The sequence below is a fragment of the Rhagoletis pomonella genome, unplaced genomic scaffold (genome assembly GCF_013731165.1).
Source record: "Rhagoletis pomonella isolate Grant_MI unplaced genomic scaffold, Rhpom_1.0 Rhpom_scaffold_00001, whole genome shotgun sequence".
NCBI lineage: Eukaryota > Metazoa > Arthropoda > Insecta > Diptera > Tephritidae > Rhagoletis > Rhagoletis pomonella.
The window spans coordinates 67,877,298-67,884,673 of record NW_023458555.1 but is presented as its reverse complement, the minus strand read 5'-3'; positions in this window follow the sequence as shown (position 1 = coordinate 67,884,673).

Sequence of the window (7,376 nt, the reverse complement as noted above, 5' to 3'; positions counted from 1 at the left end):
AAAAAAAAAACTTAAATAATCTTATTGCCTCTTAAGAGTTTATTGGAAGTAATAAATTGAAGTAAATTGGCGTCCTCACATATTGAAACAACGGAGTTTTCGTAAAAATGTATTTTTAACATTGTCAACAATAATATAAACGATTTATGGACCTTACCAGAAATCGCCAGATGGCCAAATTTTTGTACCGCCACTACTGTCGCAAACAATATTTCCAGTATTAAAATGGTAGAATTCAAGTTTTATCGCAAAAATTCGATAGTTTTTTTTTTTTTAAATATAGCCGTAGTGCTGACATTGTAATTCAAATATGTCCAGTATTCGAATGAGATAACTCTTTTCTCATCAAAGTAAATTGAGAGTTTTGTAGAAGTGTCACTATTGCTATCACTGAACTCGAAGGCTTTTTATAATTACGCATATGCAAAACATAACTCATTTCTTTCTAGTAATGCAAATAGATATTTGGTTGCAAAAGTTACCAAAATTAAATAAAAGTTCCCAAGCTACCAAACAGTTTAAAAGTTTCCAATTTGTGTGGAAAGTAGGCTGTGTAGGCATGAAGAAATCTGAAAAGTCCCATATATTTGCAAACTGCCACGCACACTAAACTGGGGCGGAAATTATAAATGTTATCTGATTTTAATCAAATTCAGTTTGTAGCTTAGTTTTAGCCAGAAAGTTTTAAATCTGAAAGATCGTTAAAGTCGGCCTACTGCTTCGCCTACCAGCCATACAAAAACCAAATTAAAACTAGATTTTTTCTAAATTCGGAAAAAACAGGCATACATATCTGCCTCCTAATGTAGCGGGCATGAAAGTTCACCAATCTGCATAATTTTGTATACTTCCTCAGTCTTAGAAATTCCAGCAATATCGGATTACTACTTTTTATGGCAGCTTATATGGAAATCTGTCATTGTGATTTTTTAATAGCTTAGAGTATATAGATTGTTTTTTACCTATAACCTTCCACCGCACGGCGACGCAAGCTACTTACTCTCCAGAAACTCCCTGAAAGGTGATGAAATTATATAAATGTTGACAACTATGCAAGGACTAGGAAACATGATAAAAAATGTTATGTATCAACCCTTGTGTACCATTGAACTTGGCTTTAAAGATCATTTAATGTTCGAATTTTTACGTAAAGTTACGATTCATACAACACCGACTTCCTGCGTCCTTTGAATCTTGCTAGTGCCGCTTTCCGAAGAAACACTCCTTAAAACGTATTAGTAAACATGTCTAAAATCTAATCAACCACTTAGTTGCACATTTCGAGGAGGACGTTTTGTCACTCTCAGACCACTCGGAGTAACTGGTCTCGGTCTGAGATCAGGGGCATATAAGAACATAGACATAAATATAATAGCAAAAAACGTAAGATAATGCTCCCGGTGGGCCACAAAACTGGCTTACTTACTTGAGGAACGAAAAAAAAATCCTAATATTTATATACGTAGCTAAAAATATGTTTGATTGGTGGCCGCTGTGGTGTAGTGGTTAGCAATGCGCGCTACCACTTCGCAGGTCCGCAACATCGCACAAAAAAAATATAGAAAAAATATTTTCTTCTTAACAGCGGTCGCCCCTCGGCAGGCATTGGCAAACCTCCGAGTGTATTTCTGCCATGAAAAACAGCTTCTCATAAAAATACAATCGCCGTTCGGAGGCGGCGTAAAACTGTAGGTCCCTCCCCTTTGTTTGACAACATCAAGGTGCACGCCACAAATCGGAGGAGAAGCTCGGCCAAACACTAACATATGTGTAAGCGCCAATCTATTATCATCTGTTTGATTAAAACTTTTCTATGTATTAGGATCAACCATGGTCTTTAAATATATACCATTTATGTAAGAACCTGATTTTAATAATAATTATTATATATTATAATTTATTGAACCCAGCAAATTTAATCAAGGAAGCCATTTATCGTACACACACTTTTTTGCATGAGGTCTTGGATCTGTCACATTCCCAGTACCATTGCAAAAGGACAAAAATATGATACTACATAATAAGTTATGCTTTAATTCAAAGAATTGAATGATTCTCAAGGCAAATAGCAATAATTATGAATCTACATTCATATTAAAACCGTTAAGAGGCAATAGCATCGGCATAGAAAGCAACAAACCAAATCAAAATAACCGGTAATCTGATTTCTTTTGTTCAAAATGCATTTTTCGTAGTAGGTGGACAATTTTTAAAGATTAAGGACAGTTTCGACAATATCTTTGGCAAATTCTTTAGGGATAACTTTGGAATTTTATTGTTTTTTTTTTAAGCAGACATTGAACAACCACAACAACAACACGAGCATCTTTAACATGAGCCGCCAAATGTAATAAAAAATCGCACATGGGCCAAAACGTCCGATCTGAAGTGCCTTCAAGAAAACTTTGAAAAAGTTAATTTTTTAAGATAAATTAAAATAACATACAAAAAAAACAGAAAAATTGTAGAAAATTTAAAAAATTAAATTAAAATAAATAAAAACAAAAACGATTGGGAGAATAACGAGAGGAATGAATATAATAAACGGGCCCAAAATAGACCAAAACAAAAATCAAAATCGTCAATTCTTTGAATTATTGCCCATTTTTTTATTGTGTTTAGTTTAGATTATTTTTTAATAGTGGATGAGAGGAGAAACACAAAATTTTACAAATTCATAGTTGAGTAACAGAACTTAAAAATAATAAACTCACCTATTTCACGTTATTGGGGTTTTACGGTGGCAACAATGTTTTTAGAAAGCCTTACAATAAAAATAATTGCATCGATGTTTCTGCAGTAAGAACTTCATGATACATAGATCCCGATAATTTTAGTATTCCATAAAAACTAATAAATATACTAACTGTTTCAGAGTGAGGTAGACATATGTACATACATATACAATTTGAATTGCAATTTTAATTTAAGACTAAAAAACTGAAAGAATGCACTAGAAATCTTTAAATAGCTGTGTGTAGAAAGTTAAGTCAATCAAAAATTCACAGCTACATATACTATGTAGTTTAAAAGTTAGTGTTAAAAAAGTATAGGAACATAAAAACAAAGAGACATAAATAAAAAATATAAAAAATTAGCATTAGCTAAAGTCAGTCAGTGGATTTATAAAATATTTGAAAACACTAATTGGTAACTTATTAAATACTAAAACCTTATTAAGAAAACAACCTAAAAAGTCCTACGACGAAAGTCGAAAATCGAGTAGAAAGGTTAATGATATGCAGTACGGATGTACGTGACAGAGTCTGATGTGCAAAGTAAAAGGCGCAGCAACAACTTTCAAAAACAACACTAACAATTTATAAAAAGAACATAACTTCTAACATCAAGTTTCAGTTGGAACGAATATCTATGTAAGTTTGAGCATCTGATAAACAGCCGCCATTATGTACGACATATGTACATACATACATACATAGATATAATAAGGTGATATTTAATTCGTATGTATTTTGTCAACAATTACAATTATTGATCTTAAAAAGTTTTATTTTTTCATACATAAAAATTGGGAAATTATACGGTATCTTCCTTTAAAAATCTTGAAAAATATTGGTACAAAGATTTTCATTTACAATTTGGAGCTTTTCAGACCAAAACATTTTGTAATTGGAAGATTAAAATCAAGAAATTGATTTTATATAGAACGTGTGTATTCATAAATAAAGTTATTTTCAATTCTCTTCGGAAATATTCATGGTCTGCCTTCAGACTAATAAAAGATCATGTCTGCTACACACATACAATATATTTGAAATTTGCACTATTTGCATCATAACTTCGAAAAACATCCAGTTTTCGGTGATTTTTAACAGTTAATTAGTTCCACCAGTTTTGTAAACATTAAATAAAAAAAAAAATTAAGTTAAACTGCAATAGACCGGAATTATTTCCACGACATAGTACAAACAAATTTAGGATTAACGTTTATATACATACATGTATAAACAACTTTAAGCGTTAGAATAAACGTAAAGAAAAAGCTACAGCACGAATATTTTTATGCCCAACAAAAATATGAATAAGGAATAATTCCTTCCCATTTTTCGTTATTATTCTACTGGACAAAATTTACAAATAATTAAATAAATAAATTTAGTTAAGTTTATTGTCATCGCCGGTGAAAACGTAATTTTGAATCGAATTCGTGTTTAACCGACTTCAAAAAAAGGACTGATAACCTCATTTTTTTTGTCGTAATATTTTTTTTATGTATGTTACCGCATAACTTTGGACCACGTCAACCGATTTCGATAATTCTTTTTTCATCGGAAAGGTGATACCTCAAGGTGGTTGCTCAAGAAATTAACGATAATATTAAATTTTAAATATGAGAATTGAAGTCGGTTTTGTTTTTTGCTTAAAGATTACTTGTTGTTTTATATCCTTTACCTATTCAATAAATAAAATTGAGATTTTGGAATGTGTCTAGTGAATGATTATACATATAAACGTGTATATACATACATACATATATTATATGTATATAATTTTTAATAAATAACTAATATTCAACCGACTTTGAAACAAAATAATTCTATACACCAACAACAAACGTATCGATTATCACAGGATTTTAATTCCATATACATACATACTTACATATTTTATTACGAGTACCCTCGAATTTAAGTCTTCATTATTTAGTTGTATTCATTCTAACAATAAGTTATCAAATCTCGAACATTTTTATATTTGCTTACACAGTGCATATATGTATGTATATGTATGTACATACATATGTATCAGGGTTGTTGCGAATATTATTCCAAAATAAAAGTAAAAAAATTTGGTATCATATGAAATAGGGATGAAATAGCTTTTAAACATAAATAACGAACGACCTCTATTTATATTTTTTTTTAAATTCTATACTAAAGAAAGGCATATACCTGACACAAGGTTTGTTCTATGGTGATTAGTTAATATTTTTTATTTAAAAATTTTTCAGTATGTGGCTTTCCTCGTTTAGACATTTCAGTTTTAAAGCTATTAAAGTCCTCTTTCATTTTATACCAAACTTGTTTAATTTGGATAAGCGGTTTGTTTATTATCCGGAAAGGACTTTTATTTGGGAATAATATTCGCAACAACCCTGATATGTATATGTACATAAGAGCCGGTTATTTTGAAAGTGGAATAAGTTATTTCCGCCCCTACTGCTTAAATGATTGGTTACTTCCAACTGAATGGATCTGTCATAAATTAATGGCAAAACTTTTTGATGAAGTTGAACGAATAACATTCATGTTCAGATACAGGTAAATGATCACTGAAGTCAAACGGCATGATGTGACTTATGCCATCTTCAAAATAAACGGCTCAAATGTGCATAAATACATACATACATATGTATTATGTAATGTGCATACATAGATGCTGATACTAAGTTAAAGCCTGCACTTTCGGACTTGCAGCTTTAGTTTGGAAAACAAATTGTCTAATTCTGATTTAACACGAGAAAATGTATGCATTAAAATAGACAAGAACTTTGTTAAAACTAGGAAATCGGAAACTTTAAATCAATCGTGCAAAAATAATACGAAACTTTTAAGACACAACTTTTGTGCTAAATTAAATGCCTTAGTTTCTTCCGTTTTCCTGTGCATGTATTTACTCCCATCCTGGGATTGCATATGTATATTCATTATAAACACAAATTCACACAAACATTCATACATACATATAACAGATTAAGCATAAACAAAATCGCTTAAAACTTTGTAAGTAATCAAAATTTAATTTTTGGAAAATAAAAAACATGATAAGAAAATGAAACATGCGTATACATACAAATGTATGTATAAGTTGTATTTACGCAAACAAACATGGTAACTTTATATTCAAATAATGAAATGAAAAAGTAAATATGGAAATAAAGAATAACAACCATTAACTATTATAAAATATTTTTAGTCGTCAACAAAAATTAGTTTACTGAAATTATGTAAAATTTTCAAAAAACGAAAAACAAAAATTATATTGTTTATTTTCATCTTGAGAAATAAAGTTTTAAAATCGTATAAAAATAGAAAAAGAAATTATCAACATACATGTTTTTAATGGGTGGTCCGCTTTTATTAAACAGCACTTACAATCTGTATGTACAATACCGTGGCGAAAATGTAAATAGGGGATTGTAAAAGTTAGCTGGCACCTTTTATGGACAACTGGCCTTTGCCGACAGCTTCGCCCGCGTGATGTTTGGTTTAACGCAGAGGTGGGCACATTTTTGCCCGCGCAGCAGCGAAAGTGCGAGCGCGGGCTATAGAAAGGGAAAAACAGTTTACGGGAGGAGGGGTTTGAAAAGTTGCGAAAAAATTATTTATACCTCCACCGACATCATGTTCATCGCAGTACGGCTGCGGTCAAGGTTTATATATCAGAGGTTGCGCAAGCGCAGGTCCGTTATTCTTTTCTCGCAAAATTGGGCGACAACAGCGAAGACAACAAGCAGCATAAAAACATACAATTAAAGTGAAGTGAAGCGATTTCAAACCTATTGTAATCGATAGCTTATTCAAAAATACATTTACAGTTAATTTTAACCAATTTTTTACTCATGCCTTTATGTCGAAAAAGCCACAATACCGAATTTTTCACTGCGGAAAATTTTCATTTAAACTCGCTATATCTCAGACGTTTATGTATCGATTGATTTGCAATTTGTACACAATAACCATTTTAAAGAAGATCAGTCTAACTGCACTTCTTAATACTTATTTAAAACGAAATGGCGGATATTTTAACATTTTTATAAAAATTAGGGAGGTGGTTTTTGAAATACAAAAGTTGTGTTATGAAGTTTAAAATTTTGGCTTTGTTTTAATGCAGCATTAAAGACAAATATATACGGACATTTTTGGGAAAGTTTCAGGTTTAGACAACAAATATGTAGTTCTAAAGTTATAACAATATTATGGTGACACCCACGAGTGGGCGCTCGCCACTAGATGACAAATATTTTTTCTGCGCACTTGTACAAGTAATTTTGGAAGTAATATTAAGTGAAATGTTGAAATGCATGAATTTATCAGTGTTATATAACTATTAATAAACTTTATAGACAAACTTACATACATACATGCATACAACATACATACAGTGATTGTTTCACAATATTCGCAATGTTTTTACAACGCGTTTATCAACTTGCAATGTTGTATGTCCAGACCACCATTTATACTATAAATATAGCAAAGGTATTTATGGCAAACCTAGTCTAGATATCAACCTCGTCGTAGGTATCATATCAAAGGCATACAATCAGAAAAACTCTAGAGATAGATGTCGCCTCCCCAGAAGAAGTGTGGCAACCTCTGGTGCCATCTATCCGTGATGACAAGGAAAATATC